General features: G+C 45.3%; 1 protein-coding gene and 1 long non-coding RNA gene across 3 annotated transcripts in view; one reads left to right on the top strand and one right to left on the bottom strand.

Moving 5' to 3' along the window:
• LOC143374323 (uncharacterized) overlaps nucleotides 1-26,119 on the top strand; it is a 339,083-nt gene that overhangs the window by 121,893 nt on the left and 191,071 nt on the right. The gene's annotated exons all lie outside the window — the stretch shown is intronic.
• Nucleotides 9,793-10,554, bottom strand: LOC143374530 (uncharacterized). Its single transcript, XR_013086683.1, has 3 exons — nucleotides 10,489-10,554; nucleotides 10,380-10,419; nucleotides 9,793-10,189 (listed from the first exon to the last, which is right to left on the bottom strand). It is a non-coding gene; the product is annotated as an uncharacterized LOC143374530 (long non-coding RNA).

The following is a 26,119-nucleotide window of genomic DNA, read 5'->3' as shown; positions in this document are numbered from 1 at the left end:
GGATTTAATCTCGAGGGGATGAAAATATTTTTAATGCAAATTCAGTAGGTGATTATAAAAATTTCTTATAAAATTTTCCTTTTACAAAGCTCTTGAATTATGTCAGTCATAGTTAGGTACCTCATTTTCCTTTTTCTTTGGGGGTGGCAGGACTCCTTGGCCTCCCCTCTGAGTGCGCCACTGTTACGTTCAATGTTTAGCTGATCCGAGGACTAAAACAGGGTTACAGTTGCCCTTGCCATGGACTATTCTTCTCCTACACCCACCTGCTGAATTCACCCCCGAAGCCCATTAATAACCCAACACCCTGTGTATGCAATCAGAGAACGAGAGCAGGTTCTTGAATCGATATCGCGCGGAGGAGGGTCGGCATCTGCTTGGATAAGGATCGCGGGCGAGTGGTCCGCGCGGTCTTTTCAGCCGCGCTTTCCAGATAAAAAATGAATAGGAGCTGATACAGGAGGCATTCGGTCGGCATGGCAATCGGTGGATCATCGGCGTTTCGCGGCCGGCACGACCGTTACACCTCGATTACTTAACGTTAAACACCTGACTTTCTTTCGTTCTCGCGGCGAAGTAGGTTCGCAGAAGCCGTATCGGATATCAGTTAAGGAGGCGGACACGCTGCCACCTCGCTTTAAACGATCCTTGCTGCGCGACAAGTACTCTCTAATGCCCGCTCCATTCGCAACCACCGTTTCACTCCTACACGCGCAGGCCCGGCGAATTCCTGCCATTTTTCTTCCCAAACTCCAGACGCATTCCCGATCACCGGCGATAACGCGATTCACTCCGAACGCGGACGTTACGTACGCCGGGCGAGTAACCGGAACCAGGTAGACCGGGCGTCCACCCGGCCGCGACGCGGTATAAGAAATTAAAGCATCGGAATACGAGAAGGAGCGTGTTAGATTATCCGGGCCTCGTATTTTATCTTATCTCGGGAATTCAACTGGACACTCCATTTCCACTGGCGTGGAGAACCGGCTGCGTGTTCTGCACGGTGGTCGACCCCTTTCGAAGGGACGCTCGTTCGATCAATCGTCCTTAAACGAGGAACGCAACGGCATCATTTGTCTTCAGCCATTGGGGATTGGTTGGACGCGATATGGGTCACGGGACGAAGAAATATCAAAATGAACGAACAGATCTATTCACGCGTAGTAGGTATTGGGATCGAGGGTGTGTTTCGAGTTAATGATGTAAATTTAGGATCGTTACCTACGGTGATATATTTTTCCTTTAAGGGGGTACTCTAGTGTAATTGTCCGTTTTTCAACGCCATCTTTGAGAATTTATTTAATAAAAACTATAAGGTTATACTATCTGGCGTTTTGCTGGCATATTAAGGTATGTTCGAAGTAATACTCAGATATTTTTTTATCTTTTTTATAGCACATTTATATATATAATGAGGTTATCCTTTTTTCTTTAATTTAACTTGAGGAAATAATAACCAAACTGAGTTTCACTGTAAACACAAGGAATTTATTGTTTATAATTATTTACAAAGTTTAACTTCACCTACTGTACACGCTTACCTGTAAACATTAAAAGCTATTATTCCACAAAGATTTATGTAGAAGAGTGACAATTTATTCAAACAATCCTAATCAATTAGGTTTTAAACTGCACGTGGCTTTTCTCTCTCATCAGCTCTGTTCGTCCACCCTCTTGTTCCACAGATATGCGCAATTCTTTTCCGACGGCTGTTAGTGTGGGAACTGTTCTAGTGTTCCAAAATGGAAAAACGAAGGTTTATTTTCTTTATTATATTTGTCGCTATGGTTGGAAGCACAGAGGCTCCTTAACAATACAAATTTGCAAAATGACAGCAGTTTGAAAAAAATGTTCGATTTTTGTTGATTTAGCTGTTTTCGTTCCGTAGAATTAATTTTATACAATATAGAGACTCGTCCGTGGTTCCAACCATAGCGACGAACATAATAAAGAAAATAAATCTTAGTTTGTCCATTTTGGATGGCTAGAACAGTTTCCACACCAACGCTCAACGGAAAACTAGATAATAAAAATTTTTGAATATTACTTCAAACCTACCTGAATATGCAGGTAAAGCTCAAGATAGTATAAACTTACAGTTTTTGTTAAATAAATTCCCGAAGATAACGTTGAAAAACGGACAGTTACACTAGAGTACCCCCTTAAGGGCTTACGTCACTCTGAGACGCTCAAAACTGCACCAAATTAGACGAATTTTGTTTATGACACTGTGAGATTGAAAATTATTTCTATAGCTACTTATTTTTCAATATTCCTGTGCAATATTCATACTATATATTCATTGATACATGCCCTAAATACAAGAAGTATAGAAATAATTTCCGACCTCAGTGTCATTAAACCAAATCGCCTAATTTGATGCTGTTTTGAACGTCACAGAGTGGCGTAACTCCTTAAAGACAACACCGACAGAAGTGAAAGTGACGATTGGAAGTACACGGGGGTGTACAAAAAAAATATAGAAGACCTTTACTCTTCGATCAAGAAGCCAGCGCAAGCCTCGCAATGGAATCCGAGAAGCCTCGCGTTTACTGCTCAGAAGCGGAATCGTTGACGCAGGCTTTGCTGAAAAATGCTTCTCCCTGGACGGCCACATCCCACGAGCTATCAAACAATGCTCATAGTTGGTGGCACAAAGGGCCCACGGTGAACTGCGTACGCGTACTCTGGCTTCAGCAACCATTCAACCTTCGACAGACGCGCTTGAACCGTCGAGCGGTGGACGTGGAAGAAAATGGACAGGTCCCTCCTCGACGCCGCGAAGGACGATGAATCCTCGCGTTGGTGTCTCGGCTGCAGGGTTCTCGGAATAGACGGTGCTGTATCCTGGGAGCAAGGGAGCACCCACAGCTGACCCGTGAGCACGCGTATCGTTGTGTACGGTAGTCGAAGAGTCGTAGGTGACAATGCACGTGTCTAGAACTCCTTGGACGGGGTTGCCTACTCGCGGACGCCTCGAGCCCGGTTACAATGCCCGTGGAATAGATAATACCCAATCACAGTGGTGGCTGAATGCCGCGGCTGGCCATAATAGCCCTAATGCAAAGAGTGAATAGGCCTCGTTGCTTGCGCAACCGACACTCTCGGCGCGCTCCGTCTCTTCCTCTCCGCCATTCCTCGGCGCGTACGATATTTCTCTGGTGAACCTTTTTCTTCCCTCCTCGAGCACCTCCGTGCCTGCCCCCTTCGGTGCCCGCTGAAGGTGTCCGGTGGTCTGAACTCGCCGGTTCATCTCGATCTCCCGCTGCAGTCGATAACCGAGACGCGTCCTTCGTCTCGTCGGCCGACGGACGCGTCACTCGCCCCCAGGAGTGAGGAACGAGCGGAACGAGCGGAACGAGCAGAACGAGCGTGTATAGTTAGGCCGATTGTTCGCCGTGGCCGCGGATCGCGCGCCATTGTCGGCCGGCGCATTTTTGTTTCTCGTAATGAACTATTGATCGCGAGCTGGCGATCCCTTCGCGCCGCCGCCTTCCTCGAGTGCTTCGGTTAAGGTCCTCGGCGGAGCAGGCGCTCGGCAAGATCGCCATGCACGGTGCACACCAGTGACTGCCAGGGGCGGGAGAGGAAGACGGGGGGCTAGGGGAGGAGGGTTCGGGCGCGCGCATTCACGGATCATTACGCGACAGTGACGAATTATAACGACGCGACCGTAATGCGTCTCCTTGTACAGCGGGCAGCGTTTTTGCCACCGAGACACTGGGATCGATAGACGATCGGGGGGCAAACGGGGAACGGTGGAGAGGGTAGGTGGAAAGGGAGGAGAGGACCACGGCAGGGGATACCGAAAGGAGAGAAGAGGCACAGAGCCACGTAGCGCATCCTGCCTCGTAAACCTGTTCCCCTTTTCGCCGCTCGGGAACCGCTTTTATTTACGAGTGTCTCGCGTGCCGCGGAATTTCGAATTCGTTCACGGCTACCGATTCGCGAGGCGGTGGTTCTAGCAGCTCCGGGGGACCCTCCGAAATAGGGAGCATATCTTAACGCCTGGGCCACTGATCGTCGGCTCTTGGAGCGCGTAACGATCGTGGAACACAGGGAAACTAAATTTTTAGACGTTTTGGAACTTTGAAAGCAATTACAATGGTATTGGCGCACTGGATCGGTCAGATTAAAAGAATTATTATTTTAATAAATTAAAATAATACATCAAAGCTATTTTGCAATTAATTAATTATATATATTAGTTTCCGACGTTTCGATCTTGCTTTAGATCATCTAAACAACCAGATAGTTTGTAAGTAGGACCACCGATCGAAAATACGATAATTTATTAAAATAATAATTGTTTTAATCTGACCGATCCAGTGCGCCAATACCATTGCTTTCAAAGTTCCAAAACGTCTAAAAACCTAGCAGGCCCCTCTTTAGACGCGGGGATGTTAGAAGATAGGACGAAACTGGTATATATGGGGGACTGAGAATCATAGTGGTGTAAGTCCACATTTTGATAATTTCAGATAATAACAATTTTTACGTACTAAAGGCTCCATGTGTTTACTTTCATAGTGAGTTACAACTTCATTCTTAACTGAGAAATAAGAACGTGTCTCTTTAGTACTTAACGAACAATAGCAGAGCGTTTCGAAGCGTACTGGTGTAAGTCCGACTCACAAGGTGAGGGTTTTACCTGTCCGTTTCCAATTGCTTTGGTTTTTGGATATGCTTTAAAGGTCCTAAAAATAAGATATACGTGTTTTCTTTTATATTGTCCCATTTTCATATCTAAGGGGTTAAATCAGCCCTCAAAGTTATAAGATTTCTTAAGTATCCCCCTCCGATTATTTTGATTTTTATATATGTTTTAGAGGATCGAAAAATAAGGAATACGAGTATTTTTAATTTTTCCCATTTGGACGTTTGGGGGGTAAAAGCACCCTTCAATGTTCATAAGACGAGGTACAAAATTTCCTATTCTTTTCTACTTATTTTTAAGTATATACATATTTATTATGGTTGTATTTTAAGCCTTTAGATGTGTTCCTACAACTGCAATATATACATAGAGTTCTTTATAACACCAAACCGCGAAACATTACAGTAAGCGAAACATCATGCGAGTGACTTACACCACTATGAATCTCGGCCCCCCAAATAGGACTGAAGTAGATGCGGGAGAACTTGCGAGAGAGCGTGATCGGTCGAGAAGCCCTCTAGTGGCGGAGCCGGAGGTATCGCTGCAGATTATTTTGTATTTATTACTCAACGTCTTTAATTGCTCAAACAAAATAAGCAAGAGAGACGAAAAGAAGAACAAGCCTGTCGCAACGGCGAGGTTCAGTCTAAAGACTGTTTACCAACCTAACCTAGATCATTGAAAGCTGTCAGTTTTACGCGCGACACCTTGGAGAAACCCGTGTTACGAGCTTCTAAACGCCTGTCCGTGGAGTTACAGGCGCGCTCGTGCGGTTTCCTTGCTCGGTTGATGGGCTTGACGCTAAGTAACCGCGGGTTTACGTGATCGATAACACCGGAGGTCGCAGACGGTCATAAATTATCATTGCTCGCCCGTTGTTCGGTGTCTGCGGTTCCCACGTGGTAATGAGACCCGATCGCCTCATCTTCTCCCCTCTCTCTTCCGCCGTGGCTTTTTCTCGGATCGCGCGCTACAGCACCAACGATTTCGTTCTAGCCGGGCGGCAGTCGGTGAAACGAGCGATAATATATTACTGGTTGATTCGATCGTTGCTGTCATTTGCGCCGGACAGCTCGGGGATTAATTAGCTCGGCCAATGCTTCGAGATCACATTCGTTCGACTCCTGCGCTCCGATACTTTCTTCTTCTCCTTCGCCGTCGTTCTGGCTTCTTCGTCCCCTTCTTCCTCCTTCTCGCTCTGCCTCCGATCTTACCGAGCCCCTCAGCCTCTTCGTAGCTTCTTTCGAGAGAGCGACGAGATCGGAGCAGCTCGTCTCCCGACATATCGGAACGTCCGCGCGCAGTGGAACGCGCGTGCCTGATCGTCGTTTAGATTCGCCCGTTCCTCTTCGACTCGGTGCACCGTTTCCGCGCCGAGATGACAAAGAAACGGCCGACGAGCTGAAAACCGAGGCGCATGCTCGTAACTCAGTTTACTTGCGGCCGTGATTTGCGGCCGACGGGTCCAAGAAACGCGTATCAAAGGGATCTTCGGCTGCGGCTGATACCTCATCGAACGCTCGGTCAACGGCTGACTTTTGCGCCGAATCGGTTGACGAAGGACACTCGAGTCCTGGTCCCAATTGGCGATAGACACTTTGCCGTCGCTTCTCAGAAAATTATAGTGGAATTTGTACTTTAAGTAGCGAGCTAAACGATCTGTTTGATAGATCTTGCAGCTAGGATTGGTAAAAGTGACGTAAAACTTGGGAAATACATTCTAGCAATTGTGGAGTTTTTCATTTCTTTTTTATAACTCCGATGACTCGAAGTGTCATCCGATCACGCGTAGCTACGTCAGTAGACTGCTCAGCCCACACAGAGCGCGCATTACGGCAAAGTCTAAAGCTAACAGCGACTGTTCTTCGATTGTTCTTCGAGGCTAATAATAATCTTAGCAACATCAACGATTTTTACTCCGCCTACGAGCTCGTCCACTAGTCACGACATGAACTCGGCGATTCTAAATAACCTGTATAATTACTCGCGTCTTCAATAGCTAATCTCTCCTAAGTGAACAAGGATAAGGAACAAAGGGGAGTCTTCGTAGTTCTCTTTCCTAACCACATCCATCATCTTCCGCCGTAATTCAGTGTACCTATCGCAGTAATAATATAATCCAAATGGAAACCATTTCAGTATCATCTCGGACTGAATTCAATCCGTTTCAAGCAGCTGCTACTTCGAAACCCTGTCGCAGTAAAGTCACAGCACTCCAACCACATTCCCACTTTGAAGTCGCTCCAAAGTAAAATCACTGCGCGCCAACCTGGCTCCCACCTTGAAGTCATCCCGAAGTAAAATCACTGCGCGTAATCTCGTGCTCGCAGATCTCGAGTCCCCCCAGAGCCTCAAAGTGCTCGTTCCGCGATCTAGGCGCCGATTCTCACACGTTCCTCGAATAATCTCGATCCTCGGTGTTCCGCGTCCATCCTGGAAGGACAGCCAGCCCGTACTCGTCCAGCTCGACTGGCAGGATCCGAGGGGGTCCCTCGACGACAAACGTACCGGCTAAAGTTACCGGCTGCCGAGCCGTTAATTCGTCTCGATCGAGTGCTTAGATAAATCGACACGTCCTCTCTTGGACGCGGTCGACCGTGGCCACGGTTCCCTCAGACTCTCTCTCCTCCTTTGGCCTGCGCACCCACTCATTCCCCTCGATCCCTCTAAGTCCAGGCTACATACACGCGCGCGCACACCGGCGCACAAGCTCTACCTGCCCGGTGACTGGTGAACGCCGTTCAGATAAGCCATCTGATATCCGGTTAATGCCGAAGATAAATAACAATTATTTTATAATTAAGCGGCCAACCGAGTGGCGTAGTAAATACACGTCCGTGTGGTGGAAACACCTACCCGCAATCCGACACCGCCTTGTTGCCTCTCATTCATAAGACGTGAGAGCGGCATCGATCAACCTCGACCGCAGCTTGGATGAGGAACGACGAGCTGGGTTACGCGCCACTCGGCGACTCACGGTTTTGTGTCTACTGTTATTGCCGCGAATTCGCGGGAAAATTGGGTTCGTGTGAGGTGCTTGGGAGTGGATTGAAGCATGCAGGATGGAAACTGTTGGTTGGGGATAAGTGTAACGAGGTGCCATCAGGGGCGGATTTGGAGATTTGGTGAAATCTCTTCGGAAACTTTTCGCGAAATGTCATTGAATATTTTAATTTAAAAGAGTCGAGATAACTCCAACATTAATTCAATATGGCAACTCACATGTGAGTTATTTCTAATTCGCTATATGAAAATGAAGTTAATTGTTATTAAAGACGTTTCAAGCCTCTGTGATTCAACCTTTTTCAATTTCCTTCGCACAAAATTTTTGGGTCCCCGAAAGAGTGACCCAAAAATGAGGCCTTTTTTAGCCTCTTTTTGGTCCCACGATTTTGCAACTGAATTTTGTGCAAAATTATACCTTAAAAATACCATTAAATTTAGAAAATATTGCAGGCGTGACGAGATATTAATGAAATAAGTTTCAGGTAAGGTTGGATTAGCCGGGCGACGAGTAAATGATTAGCGGTAGCGACAGTGGAAATATACAGGGTGTCGAGACATGTACTTAAAGTTTACACGAGTCAGAAATCCTCTTTCACCAGAAATCCTCTGTAAACTATAATAATAGCTACCTCAATAATGAGTGGAATTAAGCATCGCCGCGAGCAGATCCTTTCCCCAATCTCCCTCAGCCGACAATAAATATCGCCTGGAGATATTTATCGGCAGACGGCGTGCACGACGCTCAAAGAGGGCCGAACCGTCGGGTCGCAGCATTTTCGCGTCAATTACCATTTAACGTTCGGTGCCCGGACACCGAGGCTCGGCCCTGGACTTTCGCGAAATATTCGCGGAATACCGCGGACCGACGGCCGCACAACCATTCCTACGCGCTTTAAGTGCATATTTCCGGTCTCGGAGGGTCCGCACCTCCTCGGGCCGGGTTTCGTTAATAGTTGCAGCTGGTAGAGGAGCAGATTTCACGCGACCCGAGGCATCGGGCGACGACGATGCTCGGATTTCTCGTCGCCGTTTTCCTCGTCGGCCGTGATCCCTCTCTTTCTTTCTCTCTTCCCCGGTCTCCCTCCGACACCCTCTAAGCCGGCTCGTCCCCGTGAAATAAGGCTCGTCGGGGTCGTAAAGCGGCCCTCCCGTCGTAAGTTACGTCCGGTGTATACGCATAAAGCCATTATATACCTTATACTGTCCTGTAATACGCTATAAAATCCCGCGTTGTATATCTAGGCGCGATATCATCTGGGTTAGGAGCACCCGTAGAGCACATTCTGTTAGAGCTTCCCCCCTCGGCGTCCTCTTCACCGTCTTCTCCCGGTCGAGCGGCTTTCACGATGCTGGTAGACCGACCTTCCTTCCCTTCCACGCTAGGAGCGCGTACACCGTCGTCCCGAGTACGTACTTACCGGCGCTGTCTCTTTTACTTCGACCGGGACGCCCATTATTTTCGCCCTCGATGGTGAAACCTTTCCGGACGGCAAGAAACTCCCGGCCTGGCCATACGTCTCCGACTCGCGGCCGTGTGTGAAACAACCACCGCAGCGGCTGCAACCCGACCGTGAGGACGTTTCCCGTGCTCTTTTTACGCTGATAATACCGCCCTCCCCTGCCCACCGCCCACCTCAGGGTGAGCCTCTGCCCCGATCGTTGCGATCGCCCTTTTTTGCCATTGTAATTATTTCGCTGGTCCTCCTTTTTTTTCCCACCGATCGACTTTCCGACCGTTATCCCGGGGATCTTAATTGCGTTCAGACGTACCGCGTTACGTTTACGGTATATAGGTATTATTGCCACTGGTCCGTCCATTTCACCGCGATCGATGAGCGAAGGATGGGGAGGATCGAGAAGGCTGAATGGACGCAGCAACGGGGAGCTTCCTGGAGGAGCGTTTCAACATTGTTGAAAGCTTCTTCGATGTAGACAGTAAGGTAGATGACCCAATGCTCGATAACTTAGTGACGAACGCGGATTCTTTTCGGTAAATTGCGCTCAAAACTGAAAGAAAAGAAGAAAAATTGTTTGTAATAGTCGATTTATGTATCTATTTAATAAGTGAAATTTGTAATAACACGTTTAGAGCTTTATTTCTCCGTAAAATTGAATTTCGATACATTCGCTCTTTTGTTGGAAAGATTCTGACACATTCTTTCAGATAAAATTGGGTTCCTTTGTAGAAACGATTGATACCAGTGTTTTCCTGGCCTACCATTTGTGAAAGGTGTTTTCCTCTTTGTTTTTTCAATAATTGTTTGTACACTGTCCAGTAAATGGTTTTTAGTTACTGGAAAGCCACGTTTGCTGAGATGTGAATCCATTCCACTAATTCTTCTTCTTCCTGAGAAGTCAGGACACTGCTTGGTCCTGACCTCACATTTATGGCATAAATCCCTTTTACCCTTGAGTACAGAGTAGCATACGGAATTTTAAATGTTTGCTCGCAGCAAGTATGGAAATCCCCTTTTTAACATCTTCCACGGCTTTCTCCACATCACTGGCTGTGTATGCTTTATTATACTGAAAATAACAAATAATTTATTATAAATGAATGTTTATATCAGTTTATTGCTTATCTCGGTTCATGAAAGTAATGTTTTTATACTTATCTGTTAATTATCGGAAATAGGGTTATGTATATGAAATGAGAATGGTATTTCCGATAATAGAATTAAACGGTTTAATAGTTTCAAAATAACTAATATCTTACCTTTTTCTTGTTGTTCATTCTCTTCCTAAGCTCCAAGAACCTTTAGTTTCAGAATAACTAATATCTTACCTTTTTCTTGTTGTTCATTCTCATCCTAAGCTCCAAGAACCTTTCTTCGCACTCAAAATAATTTATTTTCCGTCACGCGTGCCTAAAACGATATTCATTTTTGTAGACAATATAGCTAACAATATTCGGGATGTACCAAAAATCTGAATGAGCTACTTTTCTTAATGTTTTTTGTTTCTAACTGTAATTTATGAATCACTTTAAAATTCACGATATCGTAGACAAAGACTTAAATATTAATTTGCAATTTTATTTTTTACACAATATCGTTCGAAAACCTTATAAAATCTGAATATTAATTCAAATTATCGACGACTAGGTACCCATCGGTGACTGGGTCAACTACCTTATTGGGAACAAACACGCGTTCACTATCCTTCTGTGACCTTCGCGAACAATACTCCAAGCACTACAGATTCCAATCGGAAGAGTTGACGAACCGAGGTGCCCCGATGCAAATCTGGCGGGCCAAGACGGGGGACGATCGCTGAAAAGGACACCGCGGCCCGTCGAGTGATTCGCGAGCCCGCGGGTCTCGCATTCATCGCGAGATCTCGCGTGGATTCGGTTACCCGCACCGCCAGCGCACGGTCTTCGCTTCCGAATGGGTTAACGCGTGTCTCGCTGCACGATGAAGTACGGGACGCGGCCAGAGGACAGCGACGTAGGAGGTGTTACATTACAAAACTCCCGCGGGTCGGCGGGTTTACGGGATACGGAAGCCTCGTAGTCGACGGCTACCGAAACCCTCGCGTATTTTCACGATGCCCAGGTACCACGGTTGCGCGCCGGCGAAGAGGCGCAGCGGTGTGCGCGAGCCGGTGTACGATTACGACGTATAACATGACTCGTTGCCTCCCAGCGCGTCCGCGCAAACTCGCCGAGACGCCGAGGGCGATTCGCGCGGCTAGGCTCAACCTGTGCGTCGACCATCAAACGATTTCTCTTCCTAGACGTTCGCGAAAAATGGGATTAACGGGCTCGTTAAAGTCGTGCGAGAATTTTTGCCCCGTCGGAACCAGTTTCAATCCACCATAGGCATCGCTCCCTGCTCGGTGTATACCCGCGTACACTCTGCTATCGGGAAATCATGGAAAACCGTTTCCCCCTCGATGATGATGGGATTTTATGAAGTAATTATTGCCAATTAATCATCGCTGACAGCGCCCTGACGCATAAAAGCTTTCACTCCCTTTTTCTTCTAACACTATCGCAACATCTTCATTCGTGGATACCTCGGCCGATCTATAGGGTGACGCTTTTGGCGAGATTACTCTGATTGCGTGGAGCTTTGTTGTTTTTCGTGGGAAGAGAAGGTCCCAGGGAGGAACTCCTTTGCTTTAGGGAATGGTGCTGAAGTCATACCTACTCTTCGTAGTTATTAAGATTTTGAGGGAAGTAAGTAGGGGAAAGTGGGGCAAAACCGGGTACGCGGGTCAGACCGGGTATCATTGTTTTTCTAAGACAAGAGCTACGATAAATGCACCCAACGTATGGTGTTACATTCGGGTGGACCTCACGACGGTATGAGATCAATCGCAGCGCAAGGACCGTCGTAGTTTTTCATCCAGAGAAGTTTGAAAATTTAGAGTTGAAATGTCCCAGTGTTGCGTTGGTGAATTGCCTTTTTTATACCACTTGGATTTAAAGAATCTATTACGGTAAGTACTGCATTGTATTCTGTAGTCTTTACGCTGTATTTTTACGTTTTATCCGGCTCTTTATCGCACGTTGAAGTGTAAATATTTAATGTTCAGTAAATCACCCCATTTGGGGCAAAACCGGGGATTTGAGTATGGGGCAAAAGTCACGCTAATATCTCGGGCGAAGCCGAGATTGGGGACGCTAGTGGTTTTATAATTGTATCATATTTTACGTGTTTTTTAATAGGTACCTGATATTACCCACACCAATAGAGTAACACCAGGTACTTGCATACTTCCGAGAAAACTTGTTTTCTTGTTAGCCAAATAGTTTTTTCAATTAAGAACTCTCACTTTCTGATTCTGTAAGGTCCAATTAAGATTTCTAGCGGTCTCCAAAGTTTATTTTGCCGTCTGAATTTATGCTAGCAGGAAAAATATATTAGGCACCCGGTTATGCTCCACTGTCTCCTAAAAACTTTAGCGCTGAAACATACTGCTGATCGACTTAACCTAGACCTTCTCATAATTTCTCATTGTAGACTTGGATCATCTTGTATCACGATGTATATATATATATAGTGGCGACGAAATTTCGCTCGAAGCTCGAGGTTCGCAATGAATCGAGCCGTCGCAGCGGGATCGTTTAATTTGCGTTAACGCCAATGCTCGCGCTCGCGCCGGATGAAGTCCCAGACGCGAGTTTCCGCGAACATTCGAGCAATTACGGCTGACAGATAATCGTTAGCCGGTCTATTAGCAGCTCACGCGGAACGCTGCCTCGAAATTCCAACCAATACATTGTACAGCATGTTGAGGTTTACGAGGTACACCTGTAAACCGTTAGACGATCCTCGAAGTTCGATGCTCGAGCGACCGGATGAGCCAGGGGAAGTCATTAAGTAACTGCGAACTTATTACCGCGTGATTTCTCGTTATATTGCTTCATTATCGACCTCCGCGCACCCCTGCACGAAGCATTGATGTGTTTCTCAGGAATCTTCTTCAAATTGATTTCCTGACATTACGCCGTGGAATTATTTCCTCTTTACATTTCAGGAATGTTAATTTTCTTATCCCTGTGCAAGGGTCTGCAGACTTTTTTTCAGCGGGGGAGGGAGGAGGGAGCAACTATGGGGTGACGGTAATGAAAAATATAATAAGTGATGAAAAACAACCCTAGCGATGACACACGCAGTGCGAAGGAGTAGTCCTCTTGTTTTTTTTTAAATCCATTTGGTAGTACCAATTTAATTAAAATTTTAAAACCGGAATTTACAAATATTCACTTTTTTTTAGTATAAACTTAATAAAGATCAGTTTTTAAAAATGAGCGAGTTTTTATCTGAAGCCAGGGAGCGAGTAACTGCCCCTGTGGCAAAATGCCCCCTTCACTATCGTCTTTAGTTTCTAAGATTTAAAACTCTCAGCAATAGCTCTTGTAGCGATACTTCCGACTCCGCCACAAGAGGGCCACCCGACTGATCGCGCTTTCTCGCAAGTTCTCGCGCATCTACTCATTCCTATACATACCAGTTTCGTCCCACCTTCTAACATCCTTTTTTTTCTTTTGAAATGTGCTTATTTAGCCATAGAAAATACATAACAATTTTATAAATGTATACTAGTTACAAACACAACCGTATTGGCACTTCGTTTCTATAACAACTTACTCTAAGCAACAGTCTCACATAAACGCTCGTGCTTAAAAACTAAAAGAACTTTTCTTTGTAAGAGCTAGTTTGAACTATGATTACTTTCCCCATCTTTTAGTGCCCGAACAATTGTGCTTTGATTTCCCTGGAAAAATCAGCTTTAAACCAGTGAGGCCACTTTGGTGTGAGCGTCTGAAGTATAATCCTAAACCCACTTAAATCTAACCTAGCCTAAATTAATCTCAAAGTATGTACAAGAATATATACAAAGGCCACAGGCCTATCACTTTTTCGTAATCATTCCTGTTAACTGTTAGTAGTTACCATCTAACATCTCCGCGTCTAAAGCAGGGCCTGCTAGTCGCTAAATACTTGACTTTTACATTTCTAAGAATGCTTCACAAAAGTCAAAGACTAGACAATTTTCCCTGAACCTAATCCTCTCCATCTATCACTGAAAGTTAGGAAGATTTTCATCACCACCCCACAAGCTCCATTCATCAAGGACAGAGTCTCCCCTCGCAGATTGAGCCAGCGTTCACCGACGCGGCGCAAAACGGATTGCTCCTCAGCAGCTGCTTTTCGCGACTTGGCGCGTCGCGGCTCGTCTGGTAAAACCAACGTCCGTACGACCATTTAATTTGTACTACGACACCCACGTGAACCGGTACAATGGATCGCGACGGGCCCCGTCCCGCGCACTTGCGTGTACGCCGCAGGAAACGTACGTACGGAATAGTCGCGGATAGTTGATCACCAACAGCCGGGGTGAGCGTGTATAGTCGCGACGCGGCTAGCGCTTGCGTTGCTGCGGCGTGTAACGATCGCTCATCGGCCACGGGGACCACCGTGTAACCGAGAGACGCGTGTAATCCGTGAATGACTTTTCTTCATAATGGGCAACGTGTCGCGACACTTCGCGGGGACAAATTGCCCGATCCCTCTCCTAGCCGCGAATACCCCTGGGTAATCCAATTTGTAAGCGATGCAGTCGCCCAGCGGGGAACCCATTGACGCTCGGCTTAAACCCTCGCGAACCCGGGGAATTTCTTCCCCGACAAGTTCGCCGCAATTGACCGGGCCGTGTTCGGAAATCAATCACATCGATAGCGGGCCGCTGAGGAGCAGATGCGCGCCGGGCACTTAGGCGGTTAATGCTTTGGAGGACGATGCGCGTTCATTTGTAACGGGACAGTCGGAGGTCAGACGTGAATGAGCGCTTCGAAAGCTCATGAGTTATTAAACCTCCGACGCATGAGATATCTAGGATTTTCTATCTCAAGTTTCCTATTCTAATTGGGATAATTTTGTCACCGTAAACTCCATTAATAATTCCATACAGGTGTTTAGAATCGAAGAAGCTAAATCGATTTCTCTTTTAAACTGATTTTATACAACAAAAAAGTAGAAACGACGCACAGTGGGGAAAATTGCGATTTTATGGCCAAAAGTACAGAAATTAAATTTTTGAATTTTACGAATTTAATACAAATGTCAATTGAAGAACTATATCCATTTTCGTGGTCAAAATCTGAAAACTTATTTTTAATATATAAAATTCGACACTTTTACGTTCTAATATATGAGAAACTAAATTATCCGAAAAACAGCACTTACAAAAATTACGAACGATAAAGATTTTTTTATTATTTACGTTTGTACGCTTTTTTCTTTGTTAGAGCATGCCTCTGCTACAGTGCAGCAGGGTATATCAATCAAACAGAGGATCGAAGCTGAATAAAATCGTTAAAAAAAGAATAAAAAGGTTTGTAATGTATAACATGTGAACCAGTCTCGGTCACAGTTGTATCGTATGTTAGACAAGACACACTGGATCGTGTTTAAAAAAATGCATATAATTACAAGATTAGCAACTATTAGCAACTAATAATTGCATTTATAGAATGAAAATAGTCGAACGTAAAATAGGAATGAAAATCATTGCAGGATATTATGGGATAACTATTTTATGTATTGAAAATTGATTCTTATATGAAAAGGTTATTTCTAAAGCACTACTTTAAAAATTGTATAAATTACGTATTAAAAACCGAAACATAATTATTTCGAGGACAAATAAAAAGATATCTTACGCACCACCAGGAATTGAATCCACGTCTTCAAATTATTTTCAGATCTTTGGATAACACAATATAAGTGTTTGAAGCAACTTGAAAATCTGGATTAATTCTTTGCGATCGGTCTCCATAAACATTTGCAGGTCTACACGAGCTTTGTATTAAAACATTTAACAGTAAAATTTGTGGCATTTGATACTCATATTAGTTCTTCAATTGACATTTGCATTTATTTTCTCGAATTGAAAAATTGATTCTTGTGGTTTCGGCCATAAAATCGCGAAATTTCCCCACTGTGCGACTTACAAACGAAAGCGCATACTCTTAAATCACGATAACACTGCCCAAGAAATTTTGCATACGTCGCGGTAGGATACCGCGGTATCGTGCAACGTAACCGTTGTATACACGGCTGCCTCCGGAGTACTGTTCACGAGGAACGTCTCCGGCGACGTAAAAATCTCAGCGGGTATTCCGTGAACATCGTCCTCGAACCATCGTATCGGAAGGCACACGTGGAATTGACTTATTCGTGTGCCGGAACAGGGAACACGTAAAAATCCGAGGCATCCGAGATGTACTTGACGATAATCTCGCGAGTGATCTCGCTCTAGCCTCGTGCCTACCGTTCTCTCACGAGCGTGGCGCTTTTAAACGAATCCTAAATTAATTCGAACAATGCCGCACGGTAATCCCGACGAAAGTGTGCCCTCGCGCTGTTGCACCGTCGACCAGCACTGCCAGCAGTCCCCGTTTCTTTCGGCGGTTCTGCTCGATTTCAGAAGGAGCGAAGCGTGTAGAGGTGTCGGCCGTATCCATAACGAACAATTCACGATGAAAATAACTCTGCGGTGTAGTACAATGGAGCCCCCGTACGCTGGAGCCACGAGGAGACAGAGAGGCCATGTATGGTGAACGATGGTGTGGCAGGTAGGTATACCTTGCTTCACCGAGCCCCCCATAGAGAAGGGCAGAAGGAAAGGGGACAGCTCGGGCCCAACAGAGAGAAAAGTCCCTTGCGAGCTGTTCGAAGCCACCGCGAGCCGAGCACAAACCGTGGCCCTGTCCTTAGGAGAAACGGTCGAGTCATCGTCGGCTTAATAACTAATTATCAATTGATTAAGCAACGGTGTCGGGGCCGGCTGGAAACGATTCCTTTTACAGGGAATTCGCGCCTTCCGCGCGGCGTCGAATCGGCGGGCGGCGATCGGGGCTCGTTGGACAGAGGGAGGCTGGGCCCACGCTCGTTAATGAGTTTCCGATGAGTTGTATTGTGCGAGATAAAGGCTGATCCGATCTGATCCGGCGGCGGGGAAATGTCCCGCGCGAAAGATTGATCGTCGCCGCGATGAAATCGTTAAACGGCTGTTCGGGATATGCGCGAGATCGAAGTGGCCGCGCTGCGGAGCGAGACCGTGAAGAAGCGTTGCGAAACTCGGTCGCCTGTGCTTTAAACCGGTAGAGACGGTTGTACCGCGTATAAAGGACTCGCATTTATCATCGGTATGACGGTCGGTGTACGTTGCAACGACGCGAGACTAAACGCTACAAGCGGCGAGAATTCAGGTGTCGCGAGCCGAGGCACGGTGTCCCGTTACCTAATTCCTCGGCCGGATAGGAACACGGCCTTTCGATTACAGAAATCGATACTTATCGAGATTCACGTACACGCCGGGAACGACCACCTGCGACGCGTCCATAATGTCCCAGTGTCCAGCATGTGGACATAAGGCCCGGACACGTCCACCTATACCGGCCAGTCGATGCCTTTTTTCGGCAACCCTCGGTTACCGAAATGTTGAGGCAAATTACTACAATCTTGACTGGAAACAGACTGGACTCAGAGGGACCGATGGAGCGTGGGTTAATCGAAGTATCCCGGTACACACAGTCGACGCGAAAGTCGCGAAAGTCGCGGGCCGAGCGGAGTCGAGACGATACTCGACACGCCCTCGGGGACGAGGGTAGCCTGGCCGGGCGATCGGGGCGCGATGCGCCCGCGCGCTGACTATAATATCGAATATATTGGATAATGATAAAGCCGCGAGCACGTATACCCTCCGCGCACGGGTGATTGGTTATTAGTTTTGGGCCCGCGATAGCATCTTAATGGGAATACTTAGGTGGGAGGCTCCGAGACATTGAAGATGATCTATACTCTGGCCCGTGTACACGCATCAGGACCGGCTGATAGATCGGGCCCGACCCTATTCGTGGGCCCTACCGTGCTTCCACCCCTCCATCCCGGGCACACGTATATCGTGTTGTAACGTGCGCGCACGCACACAGCTGCTGGCGAGCGTGGTATGTACGACGGTGGTGCGGCAACGGGCAACGGGCAACCAGGCAACAACACAATGCAGCGAACACGGGGACCGATAAGATCGGGATCCGAACTGCTATGTCGAGAACGCCCGCTGGGACCCACGCCTTTTTTGCACGCAACCTCCCGACCGTGGTGCGTACATATATCTGCTCCCTCTCGCTCTCGCTCTCTGCCCTCCCTACGTGCCTCGTTGTTATTATTAGGATGAACGAGGGTTCTCTCCCTTTTCTCGTTGCCCCGGAAGAGGGCCCCGCTGATACCACAGAGGGAAAGAGAGAGAGGAGCAAGCCAGCGCCACGGTCGAACGCAGAGTCACTTCCTACCGGACATCTGCTCTGCCCTCTGTGTTTCCTGATCCCTTACACCCCTACCCTCCCACACGCGGGATTCTGTGCAACCCTTTTTTTTTACGGCCCGCCGAGTAACGGTGCGCCCGACACGGTGGAAATTGGGCGCAAGCTGCTGTCGGCTCGATTTCATCCAGCAAATGGAGGGACGTTGGAATTATCCAGCTATTGGAGGATGAGGGTCATGATAGGGTTTTCAACGATGAGGGGAGGAAGGTATACTATGCTTGTTTCTTCTGCTGGTTTAGTTTCGTGTTTCGGTGAGCTGGTTGTAGGCGTTGGAGAATGTGGGCAGGGACCGAAATTATTCGAATTAGATATATTCTTGCACTGTTTTTTGTAGCCGTTTCCCCTGCGAATCGATACAGCGAATGGCGGGGGAAATTGCCAAGTAGACGGAGTATAGCAAGCTAATTCAGTGTCCAAAATTGTAGGCGGAAAAAAGATCCTCGGATGATGGCACTCGAACCCAAGATCTGCGGGTCCTCCGCGACCTGCGTTACTGGCTTTTTTTTAACAGATGTTTATTGAAGGACAATGTATACATAGTATAAATAAAGTATCTTTTGTGGTATTAAAAACATTAGAAAATTACCATTAAATTATTACTAGATGGCTGAATGTTCGTTGCGTTTGAATCTTACAGTCTTTGGTAGAAGTTGGCTTATAAATTATTAGGTGTAGGGGAGAGTCCTACAGTACCGCGCAGCGTACAGTACCGGCCAAAGCTTCCGGTGTTAGTTGACTGCACTATCGATGGAGAAACAAATGAATACTAGAGTCCGTAGCAACGTATTCCGGCGACATTCTTTTTCCTTCAGTATTACCAGAGTTCTAAGACGTTTAACTAGGGAAGGGCGATTCCGTTGAAAAAAATCGATACTTAAGAATCGATTCTAATGAAACGTCGATGCTTAAGAATCGATTATTTCCAAAAAGAATCGAAGAATCGATGAAACGAAATTTCGAGAAACGAAAATTATGGAGAAATCAGGAACACTAGCATTACCTGCGTTACTGACCAGCCGCCTACCAATTCCCCCATTGCCGATTGTCCCACTTTACTCTTTTCCGAACTCTACAAATATCAAAACTAACCGGTAGTCATCTACGTGTCAATCGCACCATAGGCCGTTTCCAAACGCCGAATGCCTTCATAATCAAAGACACTTGGAACAAATTTTTCATATAGATATCACACTAATACATAGCTCGCACGTAATCGCTATAAATGCCTGTCAGTAGAAAAGGCGCGCCTTCCATGTTCCATCAAAGCAATCTCCATTAAGAAGCCACCCTCTTCGACGTGATGCCGTCGAAAGAACAGCGGCCAGGTCGCCGAAACACACCTCACACTCGCGGTCCCGTGTCCCACGAGGAATAAAAATATGGGGCCCCGGTCCAGGGCGTATTGGCTACGCGGGCTTTTTGCGACGCCTCGTTCCACCGAAATTAGATTAGGTTACTTATGACAGCGACGTAACTAAATCACATTCTTCGCGTGTTCGAGTTCTTTGCATGCACCGTTTCCCGTCGTTCGCTTTGATTTATAGACTCTGGAGTATTCCGCTCCCCCATGAACGGCGCTCGAGAAACCAGTTGCTCCTTTCGGGCCGTGGCTCAACTACAGTAAATAATCACGATCTCCAATTGTCTTCCCACAGTTTCGCTGAAAACCATTGTCACCTGGTAGACAATAATTATAGAAGATTAAAGAAGACGGAGTATTAAGAGGCTGTTCCAGGTCACTGTTTTCTTTTTGCAGAGAATTTAGTCACCGAAAGCGATAAGCGAACTATCACCCACGATGCGAAAGCACACCCTTCCAAAGCACGTTTCGCGCGCGAACTTTCAGTTTAATTGCCCCGTGGCGATTCCATTAAGGTCCAATCATCGTATTTCCGTCCCCCTCGAGAACCGAAACGCGGGACATTTACTAGGGACGCCAACTTCATAAGGCGTCCTCAGTTTATGGCGCATCTACATGTAAATGCAGGGGGCCGATGTCGTCGAGCCGCGTGTGGGAGGGGGGCAGGACGAACGGGGGATACGCAGATTGACGATTACCATTTTTCACGCGTGACGTTTATAGTTCATGCACGCATCAATGTGTCATACGTCCGCGTAGATTGCCTCCCGTGCCCCAGAGGAATTCACGGCGCGGATAAAGCGAGATTGCCCCGCGTTTATGCTGCCTTCACGGGTAAATAACACCAGGCGTATGTCAACTAAGAAATTACGCGTCGAGCCGCAAAATAAACATACGTAGCTGCGATGTTGGCTTTACGATTCAACCAAGCCCGCCGTGGCTACTGTTAAGACTTCGTCTCTCGGGAGATAATTTCGACAGGAGTGTCACCAAATGCTTCCCCTACAAGCACTCTCCATTTCTTCCCCCTCCTGAACGCACTCAAAACGGTCCTCGCGCAAGCTTCGGTGATTCTTTGACTTCCCGAAGAACGCAGGCCCCGACTGTCCACGGAAGAGCGATTTCAGCGACCGAGGCGAAAAGACCGGGCACCGTTGGAAGTCGCGGGCAGAGTTTCACGGTTCGCCGGGGGGGAAGGGGCGAGGGTGGGGCAGAGGTGAGGAGGACGTGATGAATTCTCGCGATTAACACGTCACCGTGGAAGAGCGTGTTTAATCAACGCGCGGAGAAGACGCTGCGGGGCGTCCGCATTCGGAACGTCGGCCCTGTCGTTGCACCCCTTTCAAGGCGGCTACAACACCCCGTCATAAATAACGGGGCGTTCTGGAGCCACGGGGGGATGACGACGATGGTAATTGTGAGTTACGTCGGGGCCTCTTGGGACCGGGTCCTCGGGACACGTCCTGAAATCAGCGACGGTAACGAGACCGATCAAAAGCAGGCCCCCTTTTTTACGGCGCTCGCCTCTCCGTTTGATTCTCGACTGACGCCGGGCCCTCGATGAACTCGCGCACGCAACGCGTTGCCTGGCTGCGATTTATGAGGACTGTCCGTACGATTTCATACTAAAATAGAACATTAGGTGCAGGGCATTAAAAGGTAAGGAAGTTTGAAAGATTGATAAGCCTGAGTAGACACTTCACGCAGTTATTAGAATTTCTATGTCAAGGAATCGTGACTAAAGTAATGCAATACCTACTTAAGGTGAATGTCCCAATTTCTGCTCATTTAAGAGATAACACGTCATAAAGAAGGTGTAAAAAAATTGTTTGTGATCAAAATTTGCAGAGTAATTGATTAATTAGTTAATAGTAAGTCAACCAGATCAAAAACTATTTAAGAAAGATAATTCAAGATGTTTAACTATTTGTAATTATGTGTAATTATTTGTAGTTATGTGTAATTAAATATATAATGCTCTAAGCTCGTGCAACACTCGCGTAAATGTTTAAATAGTTTAGAATTATTTTGTTGCAACTATAGTACAAACGTAACGCATATAATAATAAGAAAAGTACGAAATGATCAGAAATGGGGACATTCACCTTACAAGGGAAGTTTGGAAAATCAGAAATTAAAAAAAAAATTTAAAACTTTGTAGCTCAAGTGATAATAGTAACTATTTTTTTATTCGGCAATAAAACAGTCCTAAGGGTGAAAATACCTCCACAAAGAGATTGCGAGCTTTCTTTTTATCGTGATTATCTGTGAAACCGTAAAAGGTATTGAAAAAAAGTTTTATGCAAAATTGTATGGCTTTCGATATTCTAAAGTACGGTGACAAAGAATTGTCGAAAAAAGGGTGATGGGGATAAATTTGGAAAAAAATGTTTTTCGCAAATTCTTTATCGCAGCCTTATAGGACATAAAAAACCATAGAACTTTGAATGTAACTTCTTTTCTTATATCTTTTACAATTTCGTAGATATTCAAGATAATCTGAAAAAACTCACCATTTTTTCGAGGGGGTGTTTTCACCCTTAAAACCGTTTTATTATATAAAAATTGCGTTGTAATCGGGAGGAAATTCGCTACATACTCACAAAGTTTCAGAATTTTTCGAATTTCCAGTTTCGGGATGTTCCCTTGTTAGAAACTGAATTCTAAATTCTAAATTCTAACATCGAAATGAAACCAAAGTCATTGGTCTATGGTCTCTTTTATACATTCAGTAGTTGATACTAAACTGAGGTATTGAAAAATTACATTTTTTTATGTGTAACCAAATGCTAGGAGCTTTCTCTGGCCGAAACAGCAGCTTATACTCCGACAGCGTGAGCGCGTTGTGAAAGTGCTGACCACTTACATAAAACGTAGTTTAATAGCCCCCCCAGAATTCGCGATCGGAGATCAAGCTGGAAAGCGTTGTTGCATTCTGAGCTTCGTTCATAAGTAAAGCAGGTGATACGATCGCGCCAGTGGATCGAACGTTTCACTCGATCGGCTCGCGAAAATCGTCGTGCCGCGCGGGTGAAAGTTTCCACGGTAGTCGCTGCTCCTTTGCGACCGGTGGCAAGCGTAATAGCCTGAATTCAATAGCGGGAATGCAGTCGCGTGGAACGAGACAGATAGACAAGAGGAGTCGAGCAACGAATAATACGGAGCCGTGTAATGTAGTGCTTTCGAATAAGAAAAGAAGACGAAGAAACGAGAACAGAGTATGATCCTGGTATAGAGGATAGTTTTCTCGCGATGCACAAAAAAGGGTAGATGGCAATGTAACCGCTGAATCGTGCTATAAGGCCATAATTTGTCAAGGTCTCTGTGACGTTACGGACATCACTTGTTGATTCAGTTTTATTTTTATTCTTACATCTTTTTTTCTTTGTACATATTTCTCTAGTTTAAGAGTTAATTTATCGTAGAGTATCTTGGAATTATGGGAAAGCTCGAAACATGTGGATTCTCCGTGGAAAAATAAGTCAAAAAGTTCTTTACTGTTTTGCAAACCGAGGTTTCGACTTCGAGATATGAACGTTTAAAGTATTTGGGACTTCCACTTTCGGTGGACGTTGCGCTCCGTTAAAAACTTCTATATCGCATAAGTAATCAACACATTAGGACTAGGCCTGGGACTATTTGTCGAATTTTTCGGTATTCGAATATTCGAATACTTCAGTTGCTCAATTATTTGGCGAATATAATTCGAATATACAAGTATTCGAATACTATTCGAATATTTAAGTATTCGAATACTGATGTATTTGAATAGTATAGTGTGAATTATAAATCAAGTTTTTTAGGTTCATTTGTCAGGGTGAAATCTTGTAAGCTAATTTTGACCCACTTCACACCATACTATTCGAATAGTATTCGAAGACATCAGTATTCGAAGACATCAATCAGTATTCGAATAGTATTCGAAGACATCAATCAGTATTCCAATAGTATTCGAAGACATCAATCAGTATTCGAATAGTATTCGAAGACATCAATCAGTATTCGAATAGTATTCGAGGACATCAATCAGTATTCGAATAGTATTCGAAGACATCAATCAGTTTTCGAATAGTATTCGAAGACATCAGTATTCGAATAGTATTCGAATAGTATTCGAAGACATCAGTATTCGAATAGTATCGAAGACATCAGTATTCGAATAGTATCGAAGACATCAGTATTCGAATAGCATTCGAAGACATCAGTATTCGAATAATAACATTCGAATACTCAAATATTCGAAGTTTATTCGTAGCATTCGAATACTGGTAAAATATTCGAATATTAAATTACTCGAATAGTCCCAGCCCTAATTAGGACCATTAGGTCCTACGCTCGGACTTCCACCATTGACCGACGCTACCACCTTTCTCAATTACTTACCCACCCTCATTGAGCATTCCAAATTTCAAAACAGGTGTTAATGTCTCCATCGATCGAAGCCGTAGCGGTCAGTATTATTTCGGTCGCGGTAGCGAGAGCACCTGTCTCGAAGAGTAACGCTTTGTTCAGCTAATACAAGAGTAAAGTGAATTGTTTTTGTGTTGGTATTACAGTTTACAATTCATTCTCCACGAAGCCTCATTGTCAAAATCGGGAAAAGGTAAGGAACTTCTGAATTATTTTTATACGAGCTACTTGCGCCTCGATTTATACCACAATTTGAAGGAATTTTGTATAGAATTATTGTGAAACATTTAAAACATATCTTTTAATATTCTTCAATGTACGAGATGTATATTTTGTGTGAAAACTTGTTGGAATTGTCCATCGCGTCGACACGGTGGGTCTTCGACCACAACAGTTCTCGAGACCTATTCCCTGGTGCACACTTAGCCGATATCAAGCTCCGCAATTGTTTACGGCTACCATAAACGCGGACGTCCGAAGCGGAAAAGTTGTTGCACGTTTATTAACATCGGGGACAGATCGAATTTAAAGTATCGATCTTCCATAATAGGACGCGCTGCGCCTGCCTAGCCTTCCAAGTGCGGCAACAATAGCCTATTCTCCCCCATACACAGACGAGACTTTCTTCCCTTATGGGTATTACCACTGCGCGAGTGTTCCATGCTCGTTAATTAATCGAGCAACCTTGCTCGCCCCAGCAAAAGAACAGAAACTGCGAACGAATGAGGGACCCATTGACATTGTGCTCTAAACCTCGTGTGCGGTGGCCTTCCTACTGATATAAAGGGTGAAAGGAATATATATATAGTAAGTTCTGCACTTGGAGTACAAAATATTATGTAGGTATCTAACTCTTCTCACTACAGACTTCAACAACGCCAGTATCTTTCTTCCATTTACAATGCTATTAAATCGGAATAATTCTCTGAAATGCACCCATCTTAAAATTCGCGTCTTACCCAGCACAGTGATAAACGAAGAGTCCTTGTAGAAAACACTGTAAGTGCCAAAAATTAAATTCTATACTATAATTACCAATACTATTACCTGATACTATTATTACCATTAGCACATGGAGCTTTTTCCGATAAATTTTTTTTTTTAATTTGGACACTTACAATGTTTTCTACAGAGACTTTTCAATTACCGAAAACCCAGTCCATCTCGCGATCCAGACGCGTCTACCCTAAACTGATCATTGAAAGAATACGCTGCTTACAGTATAGGGTAACTCGGGGTAATATGTCACCGCAGGTAATATGCCACTTCTCAATAATTTTTTAAATAATGCACAGATGCCGTTACCATTTGCACTAACTCCGTTCAATTTATTGTAACTGCTAAGACGACAATAGATTTTGGCTTTTACCTTCTTTTATTTCCAGTAAATTCTGGTAAGTTATAAAAGTATCGTAGTGACGTGAGTTGCACGATCCTATCACAGCATTTTTAAATTTGGTACACAAAACCAAATAGCGGCCCCAATGGGCCCAACTTCGTGGCAGTTGGCGCTGCGCTCTTGTTACCATGCTGCGCTGCGTCCGCTCGATTCTTCATTTATTTTAAAGCTTTCAGGGAACAGACAGGAGAGTCTAGGAGAGGCAAGAGAAGCAAAAGCAAGACAAAGAAAACCAAAAAGCAAAGAGAAAAAGAAGACTGCGTAGAGATTGGGGACTGTTTAGTTTGTTAGAAATAGCTTTTTTTCAAATATATTTTACGTTTCATTGAGTTCAAATATTTGTTATTAGTTACTAATAGCTTGAATAGTTACGAGACTCTCGTAACCCCACGAAATTCTCACCAACATCCAGCTAGCTTATCCAACATACACATTTGCGCCCAG

Source organism: Andrena cerasifolii, chromosome 1 (genome assembly GCF_050908995.1).
Source record: "Andrena cerasifolii isolate SP2316 chromosome 1, iyAndCera1_principal, whole genome shotgun sequence".
NCBI lineage: Eukaryota > Metazoa > Arthropoda > Insecta > Hymenoptera > Andrenidae > Andrena > Andrena cerasifolii.
The sequence above is the reverse complement of the archived record's forward strand: the minus strand, read 5'-3'. Positions and strand labels throughout refer to the sequence as shown.